The following is a 13,685-nucleotide window of genomic DNA, read 5'->3' on the forward strand; positions in this document are numbered from 1 at the left end:
CCGGTCTGAGATCTCTCCCTTTTTTTGTGGGTAATCTTGTTCTGCGTAAAGACAGATAGATAACTGTGAGCAGCACGGATGCAAGAGCAGATCATAAGCATGCATGCCTGCTGTGAGTGCTGAGTGATTCCCAGTAAGGCTGAAGACGCAGCTTGTGCAGGTTGTTACAGAAGATGACGATATTAAATTCTGTGTGAGAGAATCAGTGCTAATGTCCCTTTTGCTAGTGGTATGTGAGATTCCTGTGGGCTGTAGCCCTCCGAATGCCTGATGGCCTTATGACAGAGTAAGTTGAGAATGAGGAGAAGGCTGACTGGCGGAGAAGATGTGATCATTCACCCTCTTCGTCCACTGCAAGGTGGCCCTCTTCTGAGGCCTACAGGCACTGACCTCCTGGCAACTTCCTCCCAAGCCGTTGTGGTGAGGTTGGTGGACCTCTGGCTTCAATTCCGAGGGTAGAGGACGTCCTGCCAGTCCTGAACTGTCTGGAGGAGTGTCTCCAGCAACTTGTGGCTAAACTTGGGGCAGATGGTTTGGATTTCCTCGGGGTCATTGGTTCACGTGCCGCAAGAAGCCCTGGGCTGCAGAGAAGTGAATGTCTGTGGGGGTGCTGTTTAAATATGGCAGGCGGATGTTCAACTCCTGAGGTAAGGAGTGGTGGACGAACCCTAGCCTGCTCCATCACAAGATTCGACGAGCTGCTCGCTTATGCATAAATAATGAGCTGAAAAGCAGATGGTCTGGCATGGCAACCCGCCCCAGTTCCCTGCGGGTATCAGGCCAACCGCACTTAGTCTCCAGAATGGAAAATTTCACCCTATGCACTTTGTTCTAGACTCTCCAGTCAAGGAAAACAGCCTCTCAGCATCTACCCTGTCAAGCCTTTTGAAATCATATATGTTTCAATGAGAATACCTGATTCTTCGAAGCTACAAAGGGTTTAGCTCCGTTCTGTTCAATCTCATCTCAGCTCATCCTCATCTAGGGAAGAGTGATCATATCATGCTAGAATTTCAAGTTCAGTTTGAGAGCAAGAAACTTGAGTCCCACATGTGTGTTCTGGAGTTAAACAAAGGTAACTATGGGGGCAGATTTTGCCCTAGTGGACTGGGCTGGAAGACTACAAGGTAGGACAGTTGATGAACAGTGGCAGATATTTAAGGAGATATTCAATTCCTCCCAAGTAAAATATATTCCAAAGAGGAAGAAAGATGGTAAGAGGGGGAAAAAGCACCCATGGCTAAGCAAGGAAGTTAAAGGCAAAAACTAAGGCATACCAAATTGCAAAGGTCAGTGGCAGGCTGGAAGATTGGGAATCTTTTAAAGATCAACAAAGGGTTATTAAAAAAAATAAAAAGAGCAAAGGTAAATTATGAAAGAAAACTAGCGCAAAATATAAAAACTGATAGCAAAAGTAAAAGGAAAGAGAGTACCTAATGTGAATGTTCGTCCCTTGGAGGATGAGACTGGGGAGTTAATTGTGGGGAACACAGAAATGGCAGAGATGCTTAATCAATATTTTGCCTCAGTTTTCACAGTGGAGGACACCAGTACCACCCCAATAGTAACAAGTAGTGCAGAGGGTATAGAGAAGGAGGAACTTAGAACAATCACCATCACTAGAGAAAAAGTACTGAGCAAACTATTGGGATTAAAGGATGACAAGTCCCCAGGACCTGATGGCCTACATTCCAGGGTCTTAAAGGAAGTGGTAGCGGAGATAGTGGATGCATTGGTGCATTTATTCCAAAACTCCCTGGATTCTGGAAAGGTTCCAGTGGATTGGAAAAATGCTAATATAACACCCTTATTCAAAAAGGGAGGGAAGTAGGAAACTATAGACCAGTTAGTTTAACGTCTGTCATTAGGAAATTGTTGGAATCCATTATTAAGGAAGTAGTAATGGGGCATTTGGAAAGTCAAAATGCAATCCATCAGAGTCAGCATGGTTTTATGAAGAATAAATCGTATTTGACTAATTTGCTAGAGTTCTTCGGAGATATGGCAAGCAAAGTGGATAAAGGGGATCCTGCAGATGTAGTATATTTGGACTTCCAGAAGGCCTTTGATAAAGTGCCGCAAAAAAGACTAGTACACAAGATAAGATCACACAGAGTTAGGGGTAATATATTAGCTTGGATAGAAGATTGGCTAACCAATAGAAAGCAGAGAGTCGGGATAAATGGGTCTTTAAAGGCTGTAATTAGTGGGGTGCCACAGGTTTGGTCCTTCGGCCCTAATTATTTACAATCTATATTAATAATTTGGATTCAGGGATAGAAGGTACTATAGCTAAATTTGCAGATGACACCAAAATAGATGGGAAAGTAAGTTGCAATGAAAAAATAAGACATTTACAAATGGATATGGACAGGTTAGGTGAATGGGCCAAAATTTAGCAGATGGAGTTTAAGTGTGAGGTTATCCATTTTGGTTGGAAGAATAAAAAGGTGACTTATTATTTAAATTGAGAGAAACTTCAGAATGCTTCAGTGCAGAGGGATATGGGTGTCCTCATGCATGAATTGCTGAAAGCTAGTATACAGGTACAACAGGTAATAAGGAAGGCAAATGGAATTTTGGCATTTATTGCTAAAGCAATAGAGTATAAAAATAGGGAAGTGTTGTTGCAACTGTACAAGGCATTGGTAAGATCGTACCTGGAGTACTGTGCACAGTTTTGGTCCCCTTACTTGAGGAAGGATGTAGTTGCATTGGAGGCGGTTCAGAGGAGGTTCACTAGATTGATGCCAGAGATGCGGGGCTTGTCTTATGAGGAGAGATTGAGCAGTTTAGGCCTATACTCACTAGAGTTTAAAAGGATAAGAGGAGACCTAATTGAGCTATATAAGATGCTAAAGGGGTTAGACAAAGTAGAGCGGATGTTTCCCCTTGTGGGGCATTCTAGAACGAGAGGCCATAGTTTTAGGCTAAGGGGTGGTAGATTTAAATCAGAGATGAGGAGGAATTACTTTTCTCAAAGGGTGATGAATCTGTGGAATGCACTACCTCAGAGAGCAGTGGATGCCGGGACGCTGAATAAATTTAAGGAGGAGATAGCCAGATTTTTAATTAGTAATGGGTTGAAAGGTTATGGTGAGTGGGTGGGAAATTGGAGTTGAGGCCAAAATTAGATCAGCCATGATCGTATTGAATGGCAGGGCAGGCTCGAGGGGCTGAATTGCGTCCTGCTCCTAGTTCTTATGTTCTTATGAATCAATTTAGTGAATCTCTTTACACCTCCTCTTTGGCAAATATAACCCTTCCTTAGTTGTAGAAACCAAAACTGCAGGTCTGGTCTCACCAAAGCCCAATACAATTGCAGTAAGACTTCACTACTCTCATACTCCAACCCTTTTGCAAAGGCCCACATGCCATTTGATTTCATAATTGCTTGCTGTACCTGCATATTAATCTTCTGTGTATGGACACCAAAGATCCTTATGAACACCAACATTTAATTGTTTCGCATCATTTACAAAATAGTTTGTTTTGCTATCCTCCCTACCAAAATGACTTGCCTCATATTTCCACACATTATACTCTGTTACATTTTAGCTCACTAACTTATCCTATCGATGGGTGGAATTTTCCATTCTGGAGACTAAGTGTGGTGGCAGGTGGGAAAGTTGGTGTGATTCCTGCTGGACGTCGAGTCGGATGAATCCACACGATCTTCGCTTTTCAGCTGATTAATTATGCATCATTGAGGACCTCGTCAAATCTCGTGGTAGGGTGGACAGGGATTTGTCTGCCCCACAACTACCTCATGGAGTCGAAGGTCTTGGTGCCATATTTTAAATGGCAGCCACACATACATTCGCTCAGCGTAGGCCAGGTGTGTAATGTCATTCAGGTTCTCGGAACCAAACCCTTCACTTCTCGGTTCAGCAAGGCCTCCCTGGGGATTCTCCTCCTGGCCATCCAGGAAAGATGGGAGGTATTCTTTCCTCGGGATGGGAGCAGGAGGCCTTCCCACCAGACCACACTGGCATGGGAGGAGTTCGCCAAGGAGGTCAGTGTCTGTGGGAAACAAAAGACGAACACTCTGCAGTGCAGCAAAAGGATGAATGAGCAGAGGTGCTCTGCCAGGGTAAGTCAAACTTCTACTCACTCTAAACTCACACTTTCATAAAGGCATTAGGTAGACTAAGGGTCAGAGGCCACAGGGATGTTACACACGACCAGCAGATGGGACATGAAGCTCACCATCTCATGTAAATTCTTGCACAAACGGCAAATGTCTTAATCCCTTAGTGGGGATTGCGCAGCACATACAACAGGTATGCATGCTTCTGAACTGCTCTTTCATCCATTGTGCTCACAGTCAATCTATCTATCTTCATGCAGGACAAGATCGCCCACAGCAAAAAGGGGAGAGCAAAGATCAGGGGGAGTTACCCCAGTGTTGAGGACAGTCTCTATGCATAAGGAACAGGCCGTAGAACTTGCTGGGGAGGATAGGGATAATTCCTGCCCGCAAGGTGAAATTGGCCTGTCCCAACAAGCCAGGAGGGTGCATCCAGCATACATCGTGTGGTCAATGACTGTGAGTGACCTATCATATTGGAGCCTGCCTAGTCGATCACTAATTATCTCTTTTCCTTATTCCAGCTACTGGCAAAAAAAAGCGATGGATGTCCTCCAGCAAGCGCCTCAGCCCTTGCCCCCAGATCAGCTCAGATGAGAATGCAGAGCATCTATCTGATGAATGTCCAACACTGCGTTCACCTGCACCCTCCACCAGCAGAGATACATGCACCTCGGTGGGACCTAATTCTAGAGTAGGTTTGGGTTCACAAACCGGTGATCACCCCACAGGCACCAGTGCACAGCAGGCAGAGGCAGTGACAGCCAAGATCTCTGACACTCAGAGTACTGCTGGAGACCAGGCCCCCACTGACTCCGAGTCCAATGACAAGCCTCTGGAATTGGCCCTGAGAGAAATGTTGGAGATGCAGAGACAGGCAGGGGAACTTCAGGCAGAGTTGCTGGAGGTTGTCACCAGGCTGGAACGAAGGATGGAGGAATCTGCCCACATTCTGACTGATGTTGTGGCTGCGGCATGTGAGTGCACCTAAGTCTCCATGGGAAGGACAGCGACCCCATCGTTAGGGCTGAAGGTGACTTACACTGCTTTCATGATCATTGTGAGATTGATTACCTTTCCTGATGTGTTGACACTGAGAAGGAAGGTTTTGTTGTGTCCCCTGCACTTAAGCCTGAAGAGTACTTCGATTGTGAAAATTGCTTTCACCTTATTCCTCTTAAAATCTTGTAGCTATGAGGTTGTCACAGGCACGTCCGCTGCATCGTGCCCATGTATGTCGTTCATCTGAATCTTCGCCCTCTTCAGGTTCATCCACTTTCAAGTCCTCCTCATCCAAGGAGATGTCCAGCTCCTCAATGTCTCCCTCTGGCAACATCACCCTACCCCGAGCCTTTTTACAGTGCTAAGTTGTGCGGGGTGCAGCAAACAATGATGGTGCGTGACACTTTCTGTGGTGAGTATTGCAGAGCCCTACTTAATCTGTTCAAACATCGGAAGCATCTTTAAGCAGCCAATAGTTTGCTCTGTTAAGGACCTTGTGGTGGAATGTGCAGCATTGCATCTCTCCTCAGATGCACACTGTGGCTGATGATTGGGTATCATTAGTCATGTCTTTAGAGGGTACTTGTTATCACTGAGGAGCCAACCAACTAAGCGCTGATGTTCCTCAAATATCTCGCATCTGGGATCGACTCAAAATGTTTGAGCTCTCTGGGTATCTAGCACAAATATGCTGGACCTGCTTTCTGTGATCACAAATGAACTGGACATTCAGAGAATGAAATCCTTTTCTATTAATGAATCCCAGGATGCTGCCAGTGAGCTCTTAAGGCCACACGTGTGCAGTCGATGACCCCCTGCACTTGTGGGAAACCTAAGATCACAGCAAATCCCACAGCTTTGGCAGCCTGGCTTGCTTCATCCATGTGGAGCTGCACATAATGGTGAGCTTTACTGAAAAGGGCATGTGTCACCTCCCTTACAAATTTGTGTGTTGCCCATTGTGAGATTCCGCGAAGGTCCCTAGGGGACCCATGAAGGGATCCATTGGCAAAAATGTTCATTGCAGCGACAATCTTCAGAGCAACCGACATTGGATGCTGTGCAAGTCCGTGTGGCATGAGTTTCTCACAGAGAATGTATGTGCCATACATTGGTACATTATCAAATGGCAGCTCACTCTGCCCTTGAATAAAATTATGGCTGATCTGATTGTAATCTCAACTCCCCACTCCCACCTACTCCTATAGCCTTGCATTCCCTTGCTTATCAAGAATCTATCTCCTGCTATCTTAAAAATATTCAAGGACTCTGCTTCCACCGTTTTTTGAGGAGTACACTTCCAAAGACCCAAGACCCTCTCAGAGATGAAATTTCTCCTCACCTCTGGCTTAATTGGGCAACCCCTTTATTTTTAAACAGTGACCCCAATTCTAGAATCTCGCATAAGAGGAAACGTCCTCTCCATATCGACCCTGTCAAGACCCCTCAGGATCTTTAATGTTTCAATCAAGTCACCTCTTACTCTTCTAAACTCCAGTAGGTACAAGTCTAGCCTGCCTAACCTTTCCTCAAAAGACAACCCGCCCCTTCCAGGTATTAGTCAAGTAAACCTTCTCTGAACTGCTTCTAAAGCATTTACATCCTTCCTTAAATAAGGAGACCAATATTGTGCACAGTACATCATATGTGGTCTCACCAATGCCCTATATAACTGAGGCGTAGCCTCCTACTTTTATATTCAATTCCCCTTGCAATAAATTATAGCATCCTATTAGTTTTCCTAATTACTTGCTGTACCTTTTGTGATTCATGCACTAGGACATCTAGATCCCTCTCCATTCCAGAGCTCTGCAATCTCTCACCATTTAGATAATATGCTTCTTTTTTATTTTTCCTGCCAAAATGGACAGATTCACATTTTTCTACATTGTATTCCATTTGCCAGATCTTTGTCCACCCACTTAACCTGGAGGACATCAAGTGGCTGAACCTTCCCCTTAGAAGTAACTGCGCATTCAGAACAAGAGTCTTAATTAGGGTCAAATGCCCCATGTCCTGTAACCCACAGTCAACCTTCTAGTGGTTGACCTTGATAATAACTTTTGATACCCAGCCCTTGCACTTACATCCTGACTGCAAGCATGGCGCCTTGAATGCCATGACCAGAACACTGGGAACATTGAGGCTTGTAGACTCCATACTGCCTCTGCAAAGCAGCTGTGGCCCTTGATTGTTTGACCCTACATCCATTCTCACATGCCCCTGTAAGGACCAGGTGCCACTTAACACCATATGCACCGCAGCACCTAAACTTAATGTATTCTCGGCTAAATGTGCAACATTAGTAAAGAAGCCAAGCTCAATCATTGTGCATTAGACCCTTGAGTCCAGCACTCAGCAGGGCGCTGCTCTCCATGGTTTAAGTAGGATGTTCATATGGTGCCCCTTCAATCGGCCAAAAAATGTTTGGCTGAGCTCCTCCCACATGCCCAGAGACTCCCTCACTGATTGATTTTTTTTGCCAGCTTGTTTTTCAAACTGCACCATTTGGAAGTGAATGTGAAAATGATGTTGTCATCATTAGCTTCCAACATGACCCATCACCCACCAAGTTCCTCCCACCCTCCTCCATACTTACCGTCCCTAATTCCCATTCCTCCTGTCACTATCCAGCCTCTCTATGTTATCCTTGACCTCACCATTGTGCATGTAGATTTTCCTGTTCTCCCTCTGAACCCTTTAATGTTGATGTTCCCATGCCGTTTGTCAGCCTGAACCCTCCCCTTCTCAAGGCCACATGCAACCTTACTTTTCGGGCACCCCCTCCCCCATGAGACCTTCCAATACCTCCCCCATCATGACTTTTCAGCTATCGACTTACAGGATCCAGATACCTCCTCTGAGTATTACTGTGCCCTCTGCCTCACAATACTATGACTCAAACCCTCAAGGCCTTAGGTAACTGACCACGCCCTGCACAGCATACTGTGCTCGACTGTCACTGCACAGAGAGGCCTTCCACTGCCCAAGACCGGGATCGAGACATGCAGAGACCTCTAACATTGCCCATTCAGCCCAAGGGCAGCCACTTCAATATGCCCCCAAGAGTGTGGTCTCAACCCCGGGACAGTCTCTTCAATATTTTCCTGACACCGTGGCCTCAGCCCCAGGACAGTTTCTGACTCATCCTTGGACAGTCTTATAACTCTGCCCCAGGACATTCTTTCACTCCTCCATTCTGTTCCTTGATCACCCCCTAGTTCTGCCTTGGTCTCGCCCTTCCCCTTTTGTGTTCTCCCCAAGTCCTGCCTTTGTCTCCCCCATCCCCATTCTAGTTCCCCCTCAGTCCTACCTCTGTCTCCCCCTTCCCTCTCGTGTTCCTCCCTACTCACCCAGTCCTGCCTCTGTCTCATCCCTCCCCTCTCGTGTCCCCCGCACCCCCCCCTCCCCCTCCCCCTCCCCCCCACCAACTTCAGAGCTGAAGAAGAGTCATACGGACTCAAAACTCTACTGAGTTTTCCAGCATTTTTTGTTTTTATTTCTGACCTTTCTAATTATCCGCTGGCGAGAATTTTAATTTGGAGGGGAACTTCCAGGTAGTGGCATTGCCATGCCAAATTTAGTGCTTCCACCTTCCACAATTCTCACTGCTGATGGGAGTGGAAGATTCTGCCCTATATCTCTTTCACAGATTCTGTGTCCTCCTCACAGTCTACTTTCCTACCTTTTTCATTAGTAAACTTGGGTACATTACACTTGTTCTGTTCATCTAAGTCATTTATAAAGATTGTAAATAGCTGAGGTCCCAGCATTAATCCTTGCTTTAGTAACAGACTAAAATGAACCATTTATTCCTAGTCTGTTTTCTGTCCTTTATCCAATCATCTATCCATGTTAATATCACCACCAACCCCATGAGCCTTATTCTTTGTTTCAATCTTTTGTGTGGCATCTTATTGAATATCTTTTAAAAACCAAAACCACAGGCGCCCTTTTATCTGTCCTGCCAGTTACATTCTTAAAAAAACTAAATCTTTGTCAAACATGATTTTCCTTCCTTTAAACTATGCTGACTCTACCTAATCATATTATGATATCCTGTTATCACTTCTTTAATAACATATTTCAGCATTTTCCTGTCAATTAATGTCAGACCGCCGCTCGTGATCAGCACTGCACCGCGATTTCATGCTGGCAGACCAATTAAGGCTACATTTCCCTGGATTGAAGTGTCTTGCTTACAGTGTTCATGGCGAAAATGATGTCATACCACACAACCATTGCAATAGAAATTCAAAATTTTCGAGTTTGTAGTTGACCAAGGACTCTGCCTCACTTTTAACTTTTGAGTCGTCACATTCTTCAGCAACTTTAAGCAAGTTGTTCCTGATATCATTTATCTGGTAACGGATTGCTTTTACACATCCTACTCGACATTCTCACCTCATGTTTAACAACGGCCTTGGAGTTAAAGAGACAGCATTCGCTTTCGATATTTTCCATCTAATAGTTGAAGCTGCAAATATATTGTAAATTCGCTGTACAACTCCAAAAAATGTCATGGCTTTAGAACTACTTTGCCATATCTCCCAATAGCAGATTTAAGTTGTGGCAGCCACATGGAGTGAAAAAGGCTCAGCGGTTGAGTTGAAGGATGCGCACCTGTACGCTTCGTTTCTGGCCCTTCATATTTGCCCTATTGTCACATCTCTGTCTCCTTCAATCAGTAACTTGGAAGCCAAGTCCATCCAGCGCAGCCATGTGAGAATCCGATAGTCCTTGTCCACTTTTGTCTTGAACCGGAAGAAAGTCAATAAAATTCTCCCTTACCTTCACTTCAGAATCATGTCAACATAACAAAGAACAAGGGGCATCTGCTCTTGGTGACTCAGATCAGGAGTACAGCCAAGAATAAATTATTTTGCAGTCTCCTTTTCAATAATGTTTTTCTTCACTTTCAACGCCATCATCAAGATTAGTTCACTTTGAACACGAGGCAAGATAATGGTCATGGATTTCTTTGTTTTTATGTGTTGGACAAATTCTTGCAGTATCGAATTTAGCTATCATCTCAATTCTCGCAGAAAGTTGGCATTGTTATGTTCATAAAGCCTTGTATTTCCAAGAAATGCTGAGTTATGGTCAGCTAGGTACTACATAATTAGCGTAATACATGTCAACAGTGAATGCCAATGTTTCTTCTTCATGTTTATTTCTCTTTGTGTGTACTCATCTATTGTCTTCATTGTAGACTTTCTTTCAAGCCATTTTATTGCATTTTGAGCAGCTCCTTATGTATTTCGTGAGATTGCAATCTGTCATTGAGATGCTTCCAGTCATTGCAACCTTCCTTTACTAATCTGTGTGCCGGTTTGAAGCCGTGCAGTTTGCAGCAGAAGCAAAAAGCTGCATCAGCTTTCTTGTAATATACCAGACAATTTCTTTCAACCCTTTCTCCATTTGGTATTCTTCATGGGCAGAAGTTTTTGCTTGACAGGCAGGCATGTGCCCAACCCGCTCGAGTTAATTGCCACTGGTAGGCAGTTTCTGTAAAGTGCTGGCTAAATTGCATTTTCTTTTACAGTTTTACAAGTTGTAAATTAAATTCAAAATGTTAACTCAAATTTCAATAAGCGACTACTACCCAGTACTTAGAGAACTCCCATTCTCACCAGCCCCCCAAACTTTACAAAAGCAAAATACTGCAGATGCTGGAAATATGAAATAAAACCAGAAAATGCTAGAACTATTCAGCAAGTCAGGCAGCATCTGTGGAGAAACAGAATTAATATTTTATCATCTTTCATCAGAACTCTTATTGATGAAAGATCTTGACCTGAAAAGTTGAGTATTTCTAGCATTTTCTGCTTTATCCTAATTTTTATACCCTGTTTACAATGTACATGTTTACCGCCACTCTTTGCAATTAAAGTAACTGCAGTAAAAAAGTGATTCAAAATATACACTGAAATATCTTCACATATTTTCCTGCATTACAGAGTGACTGCACTTCAAAAGTACTTCACTGGTCATGAAATGTGCTTTATAAATGTGAATGCAAGATTTTTTATATATGAAGTAGCAGGAAAAATAATGGTACTGTATTTGAAAGCTGCAATAGACAATAATGGAGTAAAAGGGCTCACTGAATTTTAACTATTAATTATGTTTTCAACTATGTCAAGATTTTTTTTTTGTTTTAGAGAATATTCAGACCTCAAGCGGCTACTCAATCTCTTGAATGTACCTGCAAGCAAGCAGCAGGTATGATCACCAATAGTATAGTACCAAGTTGGAAATAGGAACGCTGTGCATCATATATTAGATTTATTTTACTTCAGATAAGAGATGGGATTTATTTTGCCTTGAGTGAGAGATTATTTCTCACTGGGATGGAAAGAATGAACAACGAACCATGTATGTTCTGGTAATGCATTGTTAGCAAAATACTATAAGCATTGTTTTGTACATGATATTGCATAACTATTCTGCCCTTCATTAGTATGTAACTCTTCAAAATTGGTTTAGAGGAAAACTAAAAGTGAATCAGCGAATTTACTGAGCAATATAAGATAATTTTATCTGAAAATAATCTTAAAGGACAGCCTTGCCTGTCAAAGTTGAGGTGTATCCAAGACAGATACAGCAGTTTCTTTTCATAGAGTGTTTTGAGATATCATTAATTGTTTATTGCTTTCATTCAATAACACCAATGTCTATCCTATTAGCATTTTAACCATCTTTTGTCTCTGTATGAATACACTTAGCTTTAAAACCCTGAATCTGACTCTTTTTCAAATCCTTTCTGTGAGAAAATAGTCTTAAGACACCAACATGTGAGAAACATAATTCATATGTTTTAGGATGTCTCAAAACGCTTTTTTCTTTCCCATCCTTGGTTGGATGTGGTGGCAAGAGATTTAAACGCAGTGGATTTGGAAGAAGAATGAGTGACTGACAGGAGGAGATGGAGAAGGGTAATCGACCAGCATTGTGGAAACCCCAAGAAAAATGGGAGAAGCTGAAAGACGAAGCCAAACAATCCCACAAACAATGATCAGACCAAGGCTCTGCAGTCCTGCCACATCCAGTCATAAATGGTGGTATGACAATTAAACAATTAAGGGGAGGAAGAGGCTCCACAACATGCTCATTGTGAATGATGTCGGAGCCTAGCACATTAGTGCGAAAGACAAGCTGAGACATTTACAACCATATTCAGTCAGAATTGCTGAGGAGATGTTACATCTCGGCCTCCTCCTGAGGATCCTTCAGCCAATTCAATTCACTCCACATGATTTCAAGGAATGGCTGATTGCACCAGACAGAAGTAAGCTATGAGCCCTGACAACATCCTGGCTGTAGTTCTGAAGACTTGTGATCCAGAACAGGTGTGCCCCTAGCCAAGCTGTTTCAGTACAGCTATAACACTAGCTTCTACCTGACTATGTGAAAATTTGCCCAGTATGTTCTGCCCATAATAAGCAGGACAAATCCAATCCAACTACTACCCCGTTAATCTACTCTCAATATGAACTAAGTGATGGAGGGTGTCATCGAAAGTGCTATCAAATGGAACTTACTCAGCATAACCTGCTGAGCAAAGTGCAGTTCGGGTACCCCCAGGGACCCTCCTGCTGCAGGCCTCATTGGAGCCTTGGTCCAAATGTGGAGCTGAATTCCAGAGCTGAAATGAGAGTGATTACCCTTGAGGGAGCATTTGATTGACTGTAGCATCAAGGAGCCCCAGCAAAATTGAAGTAATTGTGAATCAAGGGAAAACTCTCCGTTGATTGGAGACATACCTAGCACAAAGGAAGATAGTCGCAGTTGTTGGAGGTCAATTACTTCAACCCCAGGTCAACACTGCAAGCGTTCCTCAGGGCAGTATCCTAGGCCCAACTATTTTCAGCTGCTTTATCAATGATCTTCCCTCCATCATATAAGAAGCGGAGATGTTCACTGATGTGTCATTTGTAATTCCTCAGATAATGAAGTAGTCTGTGCCCGCCTGGACAATTTTCAAGCTCAGACTGACAAGTGGCAAACAACATTCACACGTGACAAGTGCTAGGCAATGACTGTGCAACAAGAGAGAAACCACCATCTCCCCTCGATATTTAATGGCATTTCCAATGTTAAATCCCCACTATCAACAGCTTGGGGGTCATGGGGGGGGTGGGGGGGTGTGGTTAATATTGACCAGAAACTTAACGAACTCAGCCATATAAATGCTGTGGCTACAAGAGCAACTCAGAAACTGAGAATTCTGTAGCATGTAACTCACCTCCTAACTTGCCAAAGCCTGTCTATTATCTGCATGGCACAGGATGGAATACTCCCTGGATGGGTGAAGCATCAACAATAAATAGGAAGCTTGACACCATCCAAGACAATGCAGTCCACTTAATTGGCACTCAGTCCACCACCTTAAACATTAACTCCCCCCACCACCAGCACATGGAGGCGGCAGTGTACATCATCTACAAGTTACACTGCATCAACTTGCCAAGGCTCCTTTGACAGCAGCTTCCAAACCCATGACCTCTACCACCTAAAAGAGCAACGGCAGCAGGCACATGGGAACACACCACCTGCATGTCCTCCTTCCAGTCACACACTTTCATGACTT

General features: G+C 43.7%; 1 long non-coding RNA gene across 1 annotated transcript in view; it reads left to right on the top strand.

The window, feature by feature from the left end:
- The window catches only part of LOC121275658, a 61,969-nt gene extending 49,639 nt beyond the window's left edge, over positions 1–12,330 (top strand). Inside the window, exons 3-4 of the long non-coding RNA XR_005942534.1 lie at positions 11,257–11,317; positions 11,917–12,330. This is a non-coding gene — a long non-coding RNA (uncharacterized LOC121275658). The remainder of the gene's footprint in view (positions 1–11,256; positions 11,318–11,916) is intronic.
- Positions 12,331–13,685: the final 1,355 nt, after the last annotated feature.

The sequence above is a fragment of the Carcharodon carcharias genome, chromosome 3 (genome assembly GCF_017639515.1).
Source record: "Carcharodon carcharias isolate sCarCar2 chromosome 3, sCarCar2.pri, whole genome shotgun sequence".
Taxonomy (NCBI): domain Eukaryota; kingdom Metazoa; phylum Chordata; class Chondrichthyes; order Lamniformes; family Lamnidae; genus Carcharodon; species Carcharodon carcharias.